Source organism: Schistocerca gregaria, chromosome 4 (assembly GCF_023897955.1).
Source record: "Schistocerca gregaria isolate iqSchGreg1 chromosome 4, iqSchGreg1.2, whole genome shotgun sequence".
NCBI lineage: Eukaryota > Metazoa > Arthropoda > Insecta > Orthoptera > Acrididae > Schistocerca > Schistocerca gregaria.
In genome coordinates this window covers 93,494,812-93,513,608 of record NC_064923.1, presented here as the reverse complement: position 1 = coordinate 93,513,608, position 18,797 = coordinate 93,494,812, and the positions used below count along the sequence as shown (strand labels likewise).

Sequence of the window (18,797 nt, the reverse complement as noted above, 5' to 3'; positions counted from 1 at the left end):
ATCCTGTACCACCCCAGGAGGAACTGCTGGCGAAAATTTCGAGTGGGAACTAATTTTCCAAAATTGATTTCTCATGTGTACCTGCAGGTTAAAGTGAACGAAGAATCTCGGCGAGTTCGCGTTCTGAATAGCCCATTTGGTGTCTATCAATATTTGCACATTCCATTTGGCGTGGCCAGCGCCCCTGCCATTTTTCAACGATTTCGGAGCCTGTCCCGGGTTGCATTAGTTATCTGGACGATATTGTTGTCACGGGTTCCTCCAAGGGCGTTCACTTGAAACGTTTGCGTCCTTTTGTGTCTTACAATCCGTACCCACGCGAACTCTGTTCTTTCAACCTTAAATTGTTTATTATGGTTCGAAGTCTCGCTGGATGGGGTTCGCCTACCGCCAGACTTTATCTTCGCTATTACGTCTATGCCTCGCCCCTTGTCAACGAAGTTACTTCAGGCCTTCCGATGCAGGTTAGCGCTCTACCCTAAATTCCTGCCACGGGCGGTCACATTGGCCCACCCGTTGCATGCCCTGTTACACAAGAATGTACCTGTTTGCGTACATGCTTTTCAAATATTGAAATACAAACTACTCTCGGCCCTTGTTTTGCTACGTTCTCTCCGGACCAGCACATGGTTTTGGCGACTGACGCCTCTGAACGACCTGTTGCTTTCGCCTCTGAACATCTGATTCCTGCGCAGCATCGTTACTCTCAGGTGGAAACAGTCTCTTGCCTTAGTCTATGCCGTCAAGAAACGTTATGTTTTTTTGTATGGCTCCAAGTCTCATGCTATTACTGACCACAAACACTTGGTTTCCTAATTTAACCCTCACACTTCCTTGCCTGACAAGGCAGCACATTGCTTACAACGCTGGGTGCTGTTCTTGTCTCGCTACAATCATATAATCCTTTCTCGATCTACATCCAAACATGCCAATGTGGACGCCTTGTCCCACCTTGTTGTGATTCCTGATCCCGACTTTGATAATGAGTAATTGCTTTGCTTCCATCTTGATACTGAAACACGGCCTGCTGACGACATTTACTCATTATGAGCAAGCTCATAGCAGCGGACATTCCCACTGGCCCATTTCTCCGCCAGGTGGTTCGGTTTGTGCAACAAGGCTGGCCATAGATAAACGTCATGTTGGCCTTCGGTCGGTATACGCAGCTATTTTTCCGTAAGGTGTCGCCTCTCTGTTTCTGAAGGCTTTTTTCTGTTGTCCAAGGAAGACCTCTCTCCCAGAGTAGCCATTTCCGCTACGTTACGGAGAGAGGTCCTACGACTTTTCCATCAGGGCCATGGAAAGTTTTGTAAGGTGTCAGGTAAATCCAACACCTTCCATGAAAACCCTGACATAATAAGCAAGTCTACAAGTATGTCACATAGCTCCGAATAAATCGTGACATTAAATTAACCAAAGTAATAAAAGTAACGAGTGAGCAAGTGGAATGCCACAGACTAACACAAGAATGCCTAAATGCATGTCGTACCGTCCCACCGCGAGGCAGACGCAGTTCCGAGGGGAGAAACGAGGACAGAAGCCGAGAGCAGAACCGTGTTAAGCTAGAAGGCCCTACGATAACGGACGGAGTGGACACCCACGTCGCTAGCCTACCGCTAAGTCTACCACCCGCACGTTTTAGCGTGAGGCTGTTTCGCGTCTCTGTTACGTCAAGGACCACCCCCCAGTCCATGTTAAAAGATAGAGCCCTCCAGAAGAACAGTATAGATCTTATGATAACGCTAAAAGGACCACACCAGCTGCAGGTTTTAGCGTGAGTCTTTTTGCGTCTGTTAAGTTTCAAACTTTAAAAACATTGCCCCACCACGAAAAGTATAACGTTTCTCATAGGATAGAGAGAATTTTTGTAGGCGGAGCTTAAGGTTAACATTCTGACCCTGATTGGTCAGATGAAAACACAGCCAGATAGTTTTTTTAAACCAACTTTGGTAAATTGAAGTAAGGAGAAGTTAGGAGAGAGTTAGTTCCGAGACGGCGAGCTGGATGGCTGGTGCGCCGGCCGCTGTCGCCCTGACGCTGCCTAAACACCGACAAGGTAATGAACGCACGCGATGCCGCATTTTTGAGCGCATAAGGCTTCACTCAGAACTGCAGAAGACTCCTGTTACACCCCTTTTTTGCGTAATACTAGTGTCGATCGTTAATTAAAACTCATGGTGTTCACATTTGCCACTTGAAGAAAATATCTGAAACGCGATGATTTTTCTGTTATATAGTTATTGAGAAGCCACATCAGCCACTGTAATTTACGACAAGTTAGATAAGTAATTAAAGATAATTGAGGGTCACTGTAGACCATTTTGATAGTTTTGTCTTTTGTGATACTTAAATTAAACCTAGATTATAGATGTGATATGGCATAGGTCATCCTTCGATCGATTGTAGAACTTGAAACCCATTCAGGGGATATTCGTTCAGATTTTTGTTGAACGCAGTTGGTTTTTACCATCCTGTATTAAAACATTTCCTTTTATCAATAGTGCAATTTATAAACGATGTTTTGTGAGTAGAATAAAATTTCCAATGGTAAACTTAACTGCTTTTTCGACGTTATTTTACCAGCAAAGTTAATTCCCTAAAAAACATGCTCAGACCGTCGTTGCGCGAAAGTGGTAGGGAGATACGATATAGAACAATCAGACACCACCATGAATGTTTAGAGTTTCACGCACTAAACTATTAGCTACGAGACATGTTTTTTGGCCAGGGAGATAAGCTGCGACACAGCTGATAATTTCGCCATGAGTAGCGTACCTGTAACAGGCTGCTCCGAGGACGTCTGTCACCCTGGCACTCTCCATACCAGCCATGCCGACGCATTCATCGACACTTTGCGGGTCCCTTCTTAAATTTCTATTATTTGTTGGTTGAGGATGCATATTCCCAATTTCTTTACATTCTCCAGTGTGCATTGACATGGGCTTTTGATGACTTTTCTACTGAGAGGTTGCCTTGTACCTTAGTTTCCGATAATGTGCCCCAGATCGTTGATCACAAATTTCTGGTGTTTTGTTTGTTCTTGTAGTGGCATTCGTCATGCGTAGTCTTCAATTTCACGTTTAAGAAATCTTTCACACAGCCGAACCGTACACTGTACCGTCATTAGACCATCGGACAGGCTCCCGTATGGACGACATAGTAATAAGCATAGATGGCGTAAACCAACAACTAAAAGATATGAAAACAAATAAATCACCAGGTCCGGATGGAATCTGTTAGATTTTACAAAGAGTACTATACGGCGTTAGCTCCTTCCCTACCTTGCATTTATCCTGAATCTCTCGCCCAGTACAAAGCGCCAATTGAATGGAAAAAAGCTCAGGTGACTCCAGTATACAAGAAAGGTAAAAGAAAGGACCAATATCCTTAACTTCTGTTTGTTGCACAATCCTTGAACATGTTCTCAAATCGAATATAATAAACTTACTTTAAACTAAGAAGCTTATGTCCACGAATCAGCATGGTTTTAGAAAAAGTCATTGGTGCGAAACTCAGCTTTCCCTTTCTTCACTTGATATACTGAGATCTACAGATGAAGGGCGACAGGTAGATTCCTTATTTCTAGATTTCCAGGGAGCATTTGACAATGTGTCCCATGTAGACTGTTAACGAAGGTACGAGCATATGGAATAAGTTCAGATATGTGAGTGGCTCGAACACTTAAGTAACAAAATCCAATATGTTGTACTCGACGGCGAGTGTTAACCAGGCACAGGGATATCGACAGGAAGTGTGATGGAACCGCCATTATTTTCTTTACACATAAATGATTTGGCTGACTGGGTGGGCAACAGTCTGCGGTTGTTGGCTGATGATATCGAAGTGTATGGTAAGATCTCGAAGTTGAGTGACTGTAGAAAGATACGAGACGACTGAGACAATTTCTAGTTGGTGTGATGAATGGCAAATAGCTGCAGATTCATGTGGATAAACAGGAAGATCAAACCTGTAACGTTCGGATACAGTATTACTAGTGTCTTGCTTGGCACAGTCAAATCGTTTAAACATCTGAGGGTAAGAAACTTGAAACTTCCTGGCAGATTAAAACTGTGTGCCCGACCGAGACTCGAACTCGGGGCCTTTGCCTTTCGCGGGCAAGTGCTCTATCAACTGAGCTACCGAAGCACGACTCACGACCGGTATTCACAGCCTTACTTCTGCCAGTTTGGAAGGTAGGAGACGGATACTGGCAGAAGTAAGGCTGTGAATACCGGTCGTGATTCGTGCTTCGGTAGCTCAGTTGGTAGAGCACTTGCCCGCGAAAGGTAAAGGTCCCGAGTTCGAGTCTCGGTCGGGCACACAGTTTTAATCTGCCAGGAAGTTTCATATCAGCGCACACTCCACTGCAGAGTGAAAATCTCATTATGGAATCTGAGGGTAACATTGCAAACCGATATGAGGTGGAACGAGGATGGCCGCTCGGGATTGGCCGAGCGGTCTAGGGCGCTGCAGTCATTGTCTGTGCGGTTGGTCCCGGCGGAGGTTAGAGTCCTCCCTCAGCCATGGGTGTGTGTGTGTTTGTCCTTAGGATAATTTAGGTTAAGTAGTGTGTAAGCTTAGGGGCTGAGGACGTTAGCAGTTAAGTCCCATAAGATTTCACACACATTTGAACATTTTGGAACGTGGATATGACGACTGTGATAGGGAAAAGAAATGGTGGAATTCGGTTCATTGGGAGAATTTTAGGAAAGAGTGGTCCACTTTTAAAGGAGACCGCATATGGGACGCTGCTGTGATCTGTTCTTGAGTACAGTAAGAGTGTTTGGGATCCTAGCAGGTCTGATTGACGGAAGACATCCAAGCAATTCGGAGGTGGGCGGCTAGTTTTGTTACCGGTAGGTTCGAAGAAAACTTAAATGTTGCAACACAAATGGGAGTCCCTGGATGGAAGCCGACGATCTTTTTCGAGAGACGCTATTGAGAAAATTTAGAGAACCAGAATTTTAAGCTGACTGCCGAACGATTGTACTGCCGTCAAAATACATAGCGCGTAAGGGCCACGAAGATAGAATACGGGAAATTAGCGCTCATACGGAGGCGTACAGACAGTGTGAGTGGAACAGTGAATGACAATCAGTGGTACAGGGTACCCTCCGCCACGCATCGTGTGGTGCTTAGAGTACCTATGCAGATGTCGATCTAGGTGTTACGGCTCCACTATTCCACTCTCAATCAAACGGCGAGGAGGAACGCCTAGTGCGTGTGTCATTCCCAAATGAAGTTACTTTGGATTTTTCGCGACACTATGTCCGTCTCCTCGGCACCTATCGCCTGACGCCTACGGTGGAGCGGAGCCCGGCTGAGGTGCTTCACGGCTGGCCAGCCACGCACGCTCCTCCACCTTCTGCTGCCCGCGCCGCACCTGCCACAGTGGGATTCGTCCAGCCGCTTCGCTGGCTGGCGATGCTGCCTTTGTGACGTCCACACGTCCGACGGGCTGTTAGCGCAACTTCTTTGATCAGTAGCGTCCTCGCTCGTCGTCGGAAGCTACCGTTCGCGGGTGCAGCCCCCGTCGCTGCAGCCCACCCTGTCGCCCTCCGCCTCGACACCTTCGTCGTCTGTTATGCAAGTGACCACGTGTGTCACCCTCGGGTTCCAGCTTGTATCGCGCCAAACCGTCTTCAGCCCTAAACTAGGGCATCACTGTTTGTACCGCCTCAACCTACTATCTATTTTTATGCCCTAGGAGAAAGAAGTTGTTCACATAGTTTTCTTATACACTACTGGCCATTAAAATTACTACACCAAGAAGAAATGCAGATGATAAACGGGTATTCATTGGACAAATATATTATACTAGAAATGACATGTCATTACATTTTCACGCAGTTTGGGTGCTTAGATGCTGAGAAATAGGTACCCATAACAAACACCTCTGGCCCTAATAACGGCCTTGTTACGCCTGGGCATTGAATCAAACAGACCTAGGATGGCGTGTACAGGTACAGCTGCCCATGCAGCTTCAACACGATACCACAGTTCATCGAGAGTAGTGGCAGCCGTATTGTGACGAGCCAGTTGCTCGGCCACCAGTTGGTGAGAGATCTGGAGAATGTGCTGGCCAGCAATTTCTACATTCACAAAGACCCGTACAGGAGCTGCAACATGCGGTCGTGCATTATCCTGCTGAAATGTAGGGTTTCGCAGGGATCAGATGAAGGGTAGAACCACGGGTCGTAACAAATGTGAAATGTAAAGTCCACTGTTCAAAGTGCTGTCAGTGCGAACATGAGGTGACCGAGACGGGAACCAATGGCACCCCATACCATCAGGCCTGGTGATACGCCAGTATGGCGATGACGAATACTTTTCCAATGTGTGTTCATCGCGATGTCGGCGAACACGGATGCGACCATCACGATGCTGTAAACAGAACCTGGATTCATCCGAAAAAATGACCCAGGTTCGTCGTCGACTACACCATCGCAGGCGCTCCTGTCTGTGATGCAGCGTCAAGGATAACCGCAGCTATGGTCTCAGAGCTGATAGTTCGTGCTGCTGCAAACGTCATCGAACTGTTCGTGCTGATGAATGTTGTCTTGCAAACGTCCCCATCTGTTGACTCAGGGATAGAGACGTGGCTGCACGATCCGTTACAGCCTTGCGGATAAGATGCCTGTCATCTCGACTACTAGCGATATGAGGCCGTTGGGATAGAGCACGGCGTTCCGTATTACCCTCCTGAACCCACCGATTCCATATTTTGCTAACAGTCATTGCATTTCGACCAACGCGAGCAGCAATGTCTCGATACAGTAAACCACAATCGCAATAGGCTACAATCCGACTTTTATCAAAGTCGGAAACGTGATGGTACGCATTTCTCCTCCTTACACGATGCATCACAACAACGTTTCACCAGGCAACGACGGTCAACTGCTATTTGTGTATGAGAAATCGGTTGGAAACTTTTCTCATGACAGCACGTTGCAGGTGTCGCCACCGGCAGCAGCCTTGTGTGAATACTCTGAAAACCTAATCATTTGCATATCACAGCGTCTTCTTCCTGTCGGTTAAATTTCGCGTCTGTAGCACGTCATCTTCGTGGTGTAGCAATTTTAATGGGCTTAGTGTTCTTTTATGTTAAAATGTAGATATGTCTACATCTACATGACTACTCTGCAATTCACATTTAAGTGCTTGGCAGAGGGTTCATCGAACCACAATCATACTATCTCTCTACTATTCCACTCCCGAACAGCGAGCGGGAAAAACGAACACCTAAACCTTTCTGTTCGAGCTCTGATTTCTCTTATTTTATTTCGATGATCATTCCTACCTATGTAGGTTGGCTCAACAAAATATTTTCGCATTCGGAAGAGAAAGTTGGTGACTGAAATTTCGTAAAAAGCTCTCGCCGCGACGAAAAACGTCTATGCTGTAATGACTTCCATCCCAACTCGTGTATCATATCTGCCACACTCTCTCCCCTATAACGCGATAATACAAAACGAACTGTCCTTTTTTGCACCCTTTCGATGTCCTCCGTCAATCCCACCTGGTAAGGATCCCACACCGCGCAGCAATATTCTAACAGAGGACGAACGAGTGTAGTGTAAGCTGTCTCTTTAGTGGACTTGTTGCATCTTCTAAGTGTCCTGCCAATGAAACGCAACCTTTGGCTCGCCTTCCCGACAATATTATCTATGTGGTCCTTCCAACTGAAGTTGTTCGTAATTTTAACACCCAGGTACTTAGTTGAATTGACAGCCTTGAGAATTGTACTATTTATCGAGTAATCGAATTCCAACAGATTTCTTTTCGAACTCATGTGGATCATCTCACACTTTTCGTTATTTAGCGTCAACTGCCACCTGACACACCATACAGCAATCTTTTCTAAATAGCTTTGCAGCTGATACTGGTCTTCGGATGACCTTACTACACGGTAAATTACAGCATCATCTGCGAACAACCTAAGAGAACTGCTCAGATTGTCACCCAGGTCATTTATATAGATCAGGAACAGTAGAGGTCCCAGGACGCTTCCCTGGGGAACACCTGATATCACTTCAGTTTTACTCGATGATTTGCCGTCTATTACTACGAACTGCGACCTTCCTGACAGGAAATCACGAATCCAGTCGCACAACTGAGACGATACCCCATAGCTCCGCAGCTTGATTAGAAGTCGCTTGTGAGGAACGGTGACACCTAATGGTCGAGAAAAGCTGTGTCCTGTCAAGTCAGTGAGTTTGCTAAACCCAGCTAACCGTTGAATCGTGTCATGCGGCATCTACGATACAGCTGGCCATTACGAACGTTTGCCGACGACTGCTAAGAAGAAACACTTTCTGTTAAACAAAGCATTAGCGTGATATATTTGTTCTTAGAGAATGTTTCTTAGTTTGTCCTTTTAGAATTTGAGTAGTATCATTGTATTGTTTCAGTAGTGAGCCTCGAGAGAGATAATCTCAAGAGTGTGATGAGATCGGCTCACATGATACGTGATTTTGCCTGCAACGGGCATAAGATTCAGATTTGTTCAAAGCAGTTATAAGTCGTTTATAAAGATATTTTGAGAACACTATAGGCTTTTGTAAAAAATGATTTCGTCGCTTTTGGTGGAGTGTAGACCCGCCAGGTACACGAAAAGCTCCATTCATTGAAGTGTGAGTTTAGTTTCTCCTATTTGTCATTAATGGTGAATTGTGCTGCTTCATAGCCAAGCGTTTGCAGGTGAACTGTGTTTCAAAATTTTTCTGAAATTTTCTGTTGGATTGCATTATTGTGGTTGTATAGGCGTACACAAGCACTGAGGAGTAATGACTTAGTGACATTTCGTTAGGATCTATTGTATGACTTCGGCGCGAGGGTCGTAATGAAGTGAATTTTAGAAATTCTCGTTGGATGCAATGACTGTGTAGTCTATATTAAAGAGAACGCTCGTCCTACATTATGTTTACTTATTGAGAAATAATCGGAAGTTTATTGAGAAATTGATAGCTTTTCCCCTTGTCCCTATATGACAAATCAGTAACCATTTATTAGAGAACAGGTTTTTTCTCCCAAAAAGAGATTATAAATTGCTGTATTTTGATTTTTAAATATTAGTAGGTCGCGGAAGTCAACTTCCGAAGTGGTGATTAGTTTGATCATTTAAAACTCATATAACAGTTAAAAAGTGGCTGTGACACACATGTATTTTATTTTGTTTTTTGTTACATTTCCGCTTAGTGGGGCTCTGAATAGTGAACCAACACACCTAAAGTAGCCTAAAGCACTGACTTGTACCTCAAATTGAATTATTTAGGGTGAATAAAGATTTAAACTGTTTTAAACTGAATAAAAAAAATCAGTACACGACCTGTCCTTTATCCCCAAACAAGAGAAATGTTCGAAGGCTTACCTGAAAGCAGCCTAAAATCTCGAATATATCTTTTTGTAACGAAGTAAGTCCAAAGGCCAATAAACTAAAAGACTGAAATACTGGTAGTTCAGACACATTAAAACCCTAAAAAGAAGGAATAACTTGCAACGAAAAGCAAGATAATTAATCGTTATTTAGACAGGAAAACCAAGTTTACGTTTTATTGAAAAGTGACTGATTATAAATGAAAAGCTATTCATTTAATACCGAAAGGTTGATGTTGACGAAGTACTTATTACGATAAAATCTCGAAGAGTCAAGGATATTCTTGTAGCAAGGCCCTACTTACCGAGATCATCGTTGACTGACAAAGAAATATGAAAAATATTAAATTACATCTTTGCCCTATGAACGTATTCTCCAATTTACACCAAAAGTTTATAACGATCATGTTGATTGCTTGCATATAAGACTATTCGCTGAAGCTTCAAAAGAGGAGCTACTTCAGGACGCACCGCATCTATTTGACGTATTCATCAGTTATACACGGAATCTCTCGTTTCTGGCCGAGTGTGGTAGCCGTGCAGTCTACGGCGCCTTACCACGGTTCACGCGGCTTCCCCCGTCGGATTTTCGAGTTCTCTCTATCTTTCGTGTGCCGTAAATTAGTTTAAGGGGAGTTTGAACGCACTATCCCGACAATGTTAAATTTGGTGATTTGGCTTCCCTGTATTTCAGGAACCACTGTAGCCATTGACATGAAACTTTTACACGATATTAAACTGAATGTTCTGAGTCTAATGAACTACAATAATTCAATTTCAGCCACTGCTTTCGGAAACGCGAGTTTTTAATTAAACGGTTAAAATTTAGTGTACTTTTTGCGTATGTCATCCTAATTAATTTTAATTGTAAACAGCATTATGTCCTTTTAGTTCGGTTGACTCTGAATATGTGTGTTATTACGCCCTAAAAACTTGAATACTCTACTCAAGTGGTTTAAGATTCAGGGAAAAATGCAACAAAAAATGTCAGTTTTCAGGAACGGCTTCTAAAGTTTCAAAATACTGTAACTCACTTAATATATGCTTAATTTTTTTATTTTTAGTTACTCAGAAGCACCTTGCACCATACTGTATATAATTCTCCTGATCTTTTTACAAGTTTTTCTTCTTTCTGGACTCCTTAATGCTGCATACTCTGCTTTATCAATGCGAACCTTGTTAATTCGTTCAAGTTTTCTGATGCAGTTTGCTCCAGGATTAATTCCCATATGCTGTAGCACTTTCATCCTACCAATGTTGCCATCATTAAGAGCAATTGCAGCATCATTGCGCCCCTCCCCCCCCCCCCCAATTTAGCGTCTTAATTTCAACAAAAACATTTTTTTGGTAAGAGAGTCCAAATAAGATTATTGAACGACTCATTGGAATCTTGAGTCTCACCATGCAGACACCTCTTCAGCAATTCAGGATTGTCCAGGTCTCTGGAAATAGGTTTTATGATATCCGGGACTGCAGTTGGGATGGAATGTTTATGGCTGTATGAACTATTTGAATACTGGGCATCGCCGTAATTGCACGACGAACCTGGTCCAGGAGGGGGAAGATAGTGTACTTGTTTCTCATCAATTGACAGTCTGCCTGCTTCATTGTCAACAAATCCTCGGTATTATTTCTTATGGCCATCCCATAATACTGCTGTAGTTCATGAATCATTTTGTCTGTCAGCCTGCCTCTTATCGTTTTACCATCAGAAAATTTCTTGTCTATCAAACTTTGTTTCAGCTTCCCCCCCCCTCCCCCCCCCCCCCCACCCTTGGGTTCGGGGGTAAGAATAGGCCCACGGTATTCCTGCCTGTCGTAAGAGGCGACTAAAAGGAGTCTCAAACGTTTTGGCCTTGTGACATGGTCCCCTAACGGGTTTGACCTCCATCTTTCTAAATTTTCCGAAGAGCGAGCCGATTGGGGAAGGGCGCCTTACAAGGAGCGATGTGTCCATCATGCATTACCATCTCTAGCCAGGTTCGTCGTCATCGCTTAGCAGTCCCGCTCACCTACCATCTCTTGGGCGTGGATTTGTTCTTGGGTGCAGTTTATTGCAGTCTGCTTTGCTGTGTCGCTTTATGCGCCAATGACGATATTGGACTACATCACCTGAAATCCAGCACGGTAGCCAGTCCGTTGTGGTGGGGCCGCCATGTACCCTGTTGGTTGTAGCCCCCTGACTACACAGGGATCGCTCTGCTGATGCCAGCGCCGTTAACTCCCCACGTATGCCAAGGAGTAGATGCCTATCTCCTTGGGGCATTGGGACTCCCGGCAATGGCCATCCTGCCAGGTGGTCGTTGCTGAGGCTGGGTGGCGCCCGTGGGGAGGGCCCTCGGTCGGAGTGGGTGGCATCAGGGCGGATGACCCGCAATGAAGCGTGGTACATCATCTCTTGTTGGGGGCCAGCCGCCAGCGTTCTCTAAGCGTTCCAGGGCTCAATACAACGCAACTACATATGATCCCAAATCGTTCCCCTCCCTGGCTACACCATGGGAGGAACGAAAGACTAAGGATGCCAGCGCACCATACTCGCCCCGCTACCTGGTGTGTACGAGAGCTGATGGTGAATCCTTTACATCCATGAAGCCTCAGTTCTTCGTCGAGCACTTAGAGGACAAGTTCAGGGAGGTGGAGGGCTTGTCCAAAATGCGCTCGGGCTCGGTTTTGATCAAATCGGCGTCCTCCGCCCAGTCCCGCCGGTTACTCGATTGTAACAAGCTGGGGGATGAAACTTCCTGGCAGATTAAAACTGTGTGCCCGACCGAGACTCGAACTCGGGACCTTTGCCTTTCGCGGGCAAGTGCTCTACCAACTGAGCTACCGAAGCACGACTCACGTTCGGTACTCACAGCTTTACTTCTGCCAGTATCCGTCTCCTACCTTCCAAACTTCACAGAAGCTCTTCTGCGAACCTTGCAGAACTAGCACTCCTGAAAGAAAGGATATTGCGGAGACATGGCTTAGCCACAGCCTGGGGGATGTTTCCAGAATGAGATGTTCACTCTGCAGCGGAGTGTGCGCTGATATGAAACTTCCTGGCAGATTAAAACTGTGTGCCCGACCGAGACTCGAACTCGGGACCTTTGCCTTTCGCGGGCAAGTGCTCTACCAACTGAGCTACCGAAGCACGACTCACGTTCGGTACTCACAGCTTTACTTCTGCCAGTATCCGTCTCCTACCTTCCAAACTTTACAGAAGCTCTCCTGCGAACCCTGCAGAACTAGCATTCCTCAATGAAAGGATATTGCAGAGACATGGCTGTGAGGACGGGGCGTGAGTCGTGCTTTGGTAGCTCAGTTGGTAGAGCACTTGCCCGCAAAAGGCAAAGATCCCGAGTTCGAGTCTTGGTCCGGCACAAAGTTTTAATCTGCCAGGAAGTTTCAACTCAGTAGTTGCACACTATGAAGGTAGTTTAAAAGGTAGAGCATATAAGGGACAGAGAGAAAATGAGGGGGAGAGGAGGACAACAGAAAGTAATGAAGAGAGACATAGGGAGGGGATAGAATAAGGGGGAGGGGAGGAAAAGAGGGAAGCGGAGGGCGACCACATGGAAGGAGAGGGAGCGGCACAAAGAGTAGGGAGAGAAGGCAGTACACAATCAAGATGTGGGAGGAGTGGTGAACTGAAGAGAGAAGGGAAATGTTAAGTCAAGGTGGGGCAATCAGAAACAAATGAGTGGAGGTTTAGGCCAGTGGGATTGCAATGTGCTGGAATGACAATCCCCACATGCACAGTTCAGAGAAACTAGTGCCAGAAGGGATTATCAGAATGGCCTGTGTAGCAGAGCAGCTGTTGAAGTCATTAATATTGTGCTGCACAGCATGTTCGGCAACTGGATGGACAAATCTGCTGTTGCCACAGTTTGGTAGTGGCCATTCACATGAATGGATGGTTGGTTACTTGTATGCCACACAGAATGCTGTACAGTAATTGCATGGCTGCTTTCATATGGTACCCTGCCTTTAATTGGGCAGGAGATGGCTGTGATGGACTGTGACATGAGGCAGTGGGTGGATATATGGAACAGGTCTTACAGCTGGGCCGAGCCATGGGGTGCAGGATTGGACTAGAGACAATCAACGATCTTCTGTAGGTTTGGTGAGTGGCAGAACACTGCTTTGAGTGATGTGGGTAGAATATCCGTCATTTCGGGGCATGAAGAGAGGTAGTCACAGTCCTGATGAAGGATGTGGTTGACCTTTTTAAACGCCAGGATCATCCTGGGTGATTAGAGGACTGCTGACTGGTGGGTGATTAGAGGACTGCTGACTGGTGGCTGGTTACCAGGATTAGTGGTGTCAAGGTAGGTGATGGCATGGGAGATCTGTTTATGGATGAGCTGCATTGGATATTATCTGTCAACAAAGGCTCTGATATGGAAAGGTTATTGGTATGTTTTGATGATGCCTGCATACCACTGTAGATACAGCGTCCACCATTATTGGTGATGCTGCTTGGAAGAGATTTTTTCACATGGAAATTATGGCAGCTGTCAAAGTGGAAGCACTGTTGGTGGTTCATGAGCCTGACATGAATGGTCATATCTGGGGAGCTATTTGAGAAAAGGAGTGTCAGAAGTCTCAGTACTTTCATCTTTAGACCAAAACCTAAATTCAGCCATGCTGGACTTTTAAATGACCTTCTTTTCTTTACTGATTCTCTGCAGTAGAAACACAACTGCCCTGCATTCCACTGACAACAGACAACCAACACTCCACACAGAACTTTGTTTGAAACAGCTCCCACTTCCCTCCAACTGTGATTATCCTCCCCTTCCGTCCAGTCATTCTCTGGTTATACAGGTTCGCAGAAGAGCTTCTGTAGAGCTTGGAAGGTAGGAGACGGATACTGGCAGAAGTAAAGCTGTGAGTACCGAACGTGAGTCGTGCTTCGGTAGCTCAGTTGGTAGAGCACTTGCCCGCGAAAGGCAAAGGTCCCGAGTTCGAGTCTCGGTCGGGCACACAGTTTTAATCTGCCAGGAAGTTTCATATCAGCGCACACTCCGCTGCAGAGTGAACATCTCATTCTGGAAACATCCCCCAGGCTGTGGCTAAGCCATGTCTCCGCAATATCCTTTCTTTCAGGAGTGCTAGTTCTGCAAGGTTCGCAGAAGAGCTTCTGTAAAATTTGGAAGGTAGGAGACGGATACTGGCAGAAGTAAAGCTGTGAGTACCGAACGTGAGTCGTGCTTCGGTAGCTCAGTTGGTAGAGCACTTGCCCGCGAAAGGCAAAGGTCCCGAGTTCGAGTCTCGGTCGGGCACACAGTTTTAATCTGCCAGGAAGTTTCATATCAGCGCACACTCCGCTGCAGAGTGAAAATCTCATTCTGGAAACATCCCCCAGGCTGTGGCTAAGCCATGTCTCCGCAATATCCTTTCTTTCAGGAGTGCTAGTTCTGCAAGGTTCGCAGAAGAGCTTCTGTAAAGTTTGGAAGGTAGGAGACGGATACTGGCAGAAGTAAAGCTGTGAGTACCGAACGTGAGTCGTGCTTCGGTAGCTCAGTTGGTAGAGCACTTGCCCGCGAAAGGCAAAGGTCCCGAGTTCGAGTCTCGGTCGGGCACACAGTTTTAATCTGCCAGGAAGTTTCATATCAGCGCACACTCCGCTGCAGAGTGAAAATCTCATTCTGGAAGCTGGGGGATGTTCCAGTTACAATCACGCCCCATAAGAGTCTTAATATGGTCCAGGGCATAATATTCCATCGGGACCTTCTATTGCAGTCCGATGACGAGCTTCGCGCCAATTTAGAGCGGCGAGGTGTTCACTTCGTCCGGCGCGTACATCGTGGTCCAAGGGATAAGCAGGTTGCCACCGGTGCCTTCATCTTGGCCTTCGAGGGTGATACTTTACCTGAAAAGGTCAAGGTGATAGTCTATCGTTGTGACGTCAAGCCATATATCCCTCCCCCAATGCGGTGCTTTAAGTGCTGGAAGTTCGGGCATATGTCTTCCCACTGTACTTCCAGCCTCACATGTCGAGATTGTGGACGCCCATCACATCCCAATACTCCATGTGCTCCGCCTCCCATCTGTGTAAACTGCAGAGAGCACCACTCGCCTTGCTCGCCGGACTGCAGGATCTTCCAGAAAGAGCGCAAAATCATGGAGTATAAGACCCTGGACCGCCTGACATACACTGAGGCCAGGCAGAAGTTCGAACGCCTCCATCCTGTTCGAATGACTGCCTCTTACGCCGCGGCTACTACTGTTATGGCCCCATTAGCTCTCCCTCAGACTGCCACCTCTCAGAGCCGGAATGCTACACCTGCCCCCTTGATGGTGGGGGGCACTTCACTCCCTGCTGCTCCTGCACTACCTGCCTCAGGAGCAGCAACCTCCCAACCATCGGGGACATCAGTCCCCACTTCTAAGCTGGGGAAGTCTCAAACTTCCCCGGCTCGAATAGCACGGAAAGGGTCCCTTGGGTCCCTTCTTTCCCAGGTTTCCGCCTCTGGGAAGGGTGACGTCAGCCGATGGAAGAAAAGCAGACCAGCGGCTGATCGCAGGGCGTCCCACTCCTCCTCCGTCCCGGAGAGACTCGCTGGAGCCCTCCCAGCCAATGAAACCCAAGGACCAGAGAGACAAGACGAAGAAGAAGACCTCTAAGGCCAAGGACCACGCGGTGGCATCCACCCCACTGCTCCCTACAGGCTCTGCGTCCGAGGATAAGGTGGAGATCCGGGCGCCAAATGAGGACCTGGATCTCGCCGGACCCTCAGACACCATGGAAGCAGATTGTACTTGTCCTACATCGGTGGCAGCAGGTGACCCAGTGGCGTGATCTGCCTCCTCGGCCCCTTCACGCCTTTTTCGGACATGGACAAAGCGATACTCCAGTGGAACTGCAGCGCTTTTTTCCACCACCTTGCTGAGCTTCGCCAACTCATCAGCAGTCACCCTTTCCTCTGCATTGCCCTACAGGAAACTTGGTTTCCGGCAATGCGGACCCCTGCCCTACGTGGGTATCGGGGTTATTACAAGAACTGGGCAGCTTATGAGAGGGTATCTGGTGGAGTCTGCGTCTACATCCTTAACTCTGTCTACAGCGAATGTGTACCTCTTCACACACCTTTAGAGGCTGTCGCTGTAAGGATGTGGACGCCTCAGCCTATTACTGTCTGCAGTTTGTATCTTCCGCCAGATGGTGATGTCTCGCGTCATGTGTTGGCTGCATTGATAGCACAACTGCCTCCTCCTTTTGTGTTACTGGGCGACGTTAACGCCCATAACCCCCTGTGGGGTAGCGCCGCCATTACTGGCCGGGGTAGAGATGTGGAGACTCTTCTCTCGCAGCTTGACCTCTGCCTCTTAAACACGGGAGAGCCGACACATTTCAGCGTAGTCCATGGCACATTTTCGGCCATCGACCTTTCTATCTGCAGCCCCAGACTTTCACCATCCATCCACTGGAGTGTCCATGACGACTTATGTGGTAGTGACCATTTCCCCATCTTTCTGTCACTACCACAGCGTCACTCTTCTGAACGCCCCTCCAGATGGGCTCTGAATAAGGCTGATTGGGGCTTGTTCTCCTCTCTCACCACTGTCGCACCTCCTTCCCCTGACACCATTGATGCGGTGGTTCAGTCGGTCACCACCGGCATCGTTTCTGCGGCGGCATCTGCGATTCCCTGTTCATCCGGGTCCCCTCGGCGGAGGACTGTGCCTTGGTGGGCGCCCGAGATCGCAGAGGCGATTAGAGACCGCCTGCGGGCTCTTCAACGCCATAAGCGACACCCGTCCTTGGAGAACCTCATTGTTTTTAAACAGCTCCGTGCCCGTGCCCGACGCCTTATTCGCCAACGGAAGCAGGAGTGCTGGGAACGGTATGTTTCCACCATTGGCGTCCGTACCTCTGCATTGCAGGTTTGGGCTAAGATTAGGCGACTCCATGGCTATCGGCCGCCTGTCTCTGTCCCTGGGCTTTCGCTGAATGGAGTGGTGTGTCCTGACTCCGACACGATTGCGGACCGGTTAGCAGCGCATTTTGCTCAGTGTTCCACATCTACAAATTACCCACTGGCCTTCCGCTCCCGGAAAGAGCGGTTGGAAAGTTGGAGGCTTTCCTTTCACACGCGCCACGCGGAGTCGTACAATGCTCCTTTCAGCGACTGGGAATTCCAGAGTGCACTATCTGCTTGCCCTGATACGGCTCCTGGGCCAGACCGCATCCACAGCCAGATGCTGAAACACCTCTCTGTGAATTGCCAGCGACGCCTCCTAGATGTTTTCAACCGCATCTGGGTTGAGGGTGTGTTCCCGTCTCAATGGCGAGAAAGCATCGTCCTCCCCGTGTTGAAACCTGGCAAGAACCCGCTGGACGTGGACAGCTAGCGCCCCATAAGCCTCACCAACGTTCTTTGCAAGTTGCTAGAACGTATGGTGAGCCGGAGGTTGAGTTGGCTCCTCGAGTCTCGAGGCCTTCTGGCTCCGTCTCAGGGTGGGTTCCGTAAAGGCCGCTCTGCCGTCGATAATCTGGTCTCCCTATAGTCTGCCGTCCGTACAGCCTTTGCACGCCGCCAACATCTGGCTGCCGTCTTCTTCGACATGCGGAAGGCGTACGATACGACTTGGCGATATCACATCCTGGCCACACTTCATGGGTGGGGTCTTAGGGGCCCGCTCCCGACTTTTATTCAGAATTTTCTGTCGTCTCGTTCCTTCCGCTTGCAAGTTGCTGCGTCCCATAGTTCCTCCCGGGTCCAGGAGAACGGGGTCCCACAGGGGTCTGTCCTCAGTGTCTCCCTGTTTTTAATTGCGATCAATGGGCTCGCTGAGGCGGTGGGATCGTCCGTCGCAGCTTCGTTGTATGCAGACGACTTCTGCCTCTTCTACAGCTCCGCTGGCATTGCAGTTACTGAGCGCCAGCTGCAGGGCGCTATCCGCAAGGCGCAGTCGTGGGCTGTAGCGCACGGCTTCCAGTTTTCGGCCGCTAAGACCTGCGTTATGCATTTCTGCCGGCGTCGCACGGTTCACCCTGAGCCACGCCTTTACCTTGACGGTGAACCTCTTGCTGTGGTAGAGACGCATCGGTTCTTGGGACTGGTATTTGATGCCCGGTTGATTTGGCTGCCTCATATTAGGCAGCTTAAACAAACATGCTGGCGGCATTTAAACGCTCTCCGTTGCCTTAGCCACACCGGATGGGGTGCCGATCGGTCCACCCTTCTCCGGCTGTATCAAGCGCTGATCCAGTCCCGCCTTGATTATGGGTGTGTGGCTTATGGTTCGGCATCGCCATCAGCATTGCAATTGCTGGATCCCATCCATCACTGCGGGATCCGACTCGCCACAGGAGCATTTCGGACAAGCCCTGTTGACAGCTTACTTGTGGAGGCTGGTGTTCCTCCATTGCGCATCCGGCGCGACCGGCTTCTGGCCGCCTATGCTGCCCACGTTTGTAGCTTGCCAGGGCA

The 18,797-nt window shown here is 47.8% G+C and overlaps 3 non-coding genes across 3 annotated transcripts; all 3 read left to right on the top strand.

Moving 5' to 3' along the window:
* Nucleotides 1-14,268: 14,268 nt before the first annotated feature.
* Trnas-cga (transfer RNA serine (anticodon CGA)) lies at nt 14,269-14,343 on the top strand. Its single transcript has one exon. It is a non-coding gene; the product is annotated as a tRNA-Ser (tRNA).
* A 225-nt stretch (nt 14,344-14,568) lies between these two features.
* On the top strand, nt 14,569-14,643 carry Trnas-cga (transfer RNA serine (anticodon CGA)). The gene has a single exon. It is a non-coding gene; the product is annotated as a tRNA-Ser (tRNA).
* Nucleotides 14,644-14,868: 225 nt separating this feature from the next.
* On the top strand, nt 14,869-14,943 carry Trnas-cga (transfer RNA serine (anticodon CGA)). The gene has a single exon. It is a non-coding gene; the product is annotated as a tRNA-Ser (tRNA).
* The last annotated feature ends 3,854 nt before the right edge of the window (nt 14,944-18,797 follow it).